Here is a 1174-nt window from a genome sequence, read left to right as displayed (position 1 = left end):
GTGATAACTTTCTATGAATGAAATATGCCCTTGCATTAAGAGAGTATTTGTTACTATATAAGTTTCACCACACATTGGTTGGCTTTTCAAGAGTGTTCATCAGTAAAATGTTTGAGAACAAATCTATGATAGCATGGGTTTTTTCAAGCCCTTTCGGAATAAATTGCGATCTTAACCATGGAGATTACAATGATCTGCCAAAAATTTTGATGAACTTTCTTTGGCATTTTGACTTATTATAAGTGCAGGTATTCAGCTCTAAAAATGACATCAAAACCAGCTTTATAACATGAAAAATAAGTTCACTGTCAGTCTACTTTACCAAATAAATTTTGGGACTCCCCTTAGGGTCATGAGTGCTGTATACCCTCAACTACAATACTGTTGCATAGAGATGTACTGCAACTCCCAAATGATTTGAATAGACTTACACGTATTTCCTTTAATGTTCAACAAATTTCTGAGTTTCCTCAGGTTTGTAAATGTTTATTTTCAATAGAGGATTTGTAAAATTTTCTACCCTCTCTTTCAGAAGTGTATAAATAAGTCCTGTACATATATTTATGCAAGGGTTTTTGGTGGGTGCTACTAAAAAATGACATTTTACAAGTTTATGAATTAAAATTAGGTTGTGATTAATTTAAGAGGTAATGTGAATGAAAACCTGATTGCTTATCTACAGTTGCCTCACTAATTGGTCACCAATGAGATTAAAAGTAATCCTTTGGTGCTACAGGAATTCTAATTTAATCTTTCAACTTTGCACCGACTTCATTCTTCGTGGCTCTTTCACTGTGTAAAGTTTTGAAACATTTTTATATAGTAATATGTACTACAGGGTAATTATTTCAGTCAAATATTTGGTTTCACTTCAGTCATTTTTCTTTGTTAGTAGGTGAAATTGACTGAAGTTAAGAAGTTGACAATACTGTTAACACTGACCAATACATCAAATGATGAGTTTCTTTATACAGTTTGTTCCCTATTAATGTATATGTTACTGAAATGATGCTTCTCAAAGAGAAAGATCAATGGCAAATTTAACCACATAGCAGTTTGTAGGGTGAGGTGGGGGAAATACTGACCTATAAGAGTCATATTTTGCACTTTAAAAATTTTCGGGACCTGGTCAATGTGCTGAAAATGCGGGGAAACACCAACCAGGGGGTGGGGG

This window comes from Macrobrachium nipponense, chromosome 16, assembly GCF_015104395.2.
Source record: "Macrobrachium nipponense isolate FS-2020 chromosome 16, ASM1510439v2, whole genome shotgun sequence".
Taxonomy (NCBI): Eukaryota; Metazoa; Arthropoda; class Malacostraca; order Decapoda; family Palaemonidae; genus Macrobrachium; species Macrobrachium nipponense.
The sequence above is the reverse complement of the archived record's forward strand: the minus strand, read 5'-3'. Positions refer to the sequence as shown.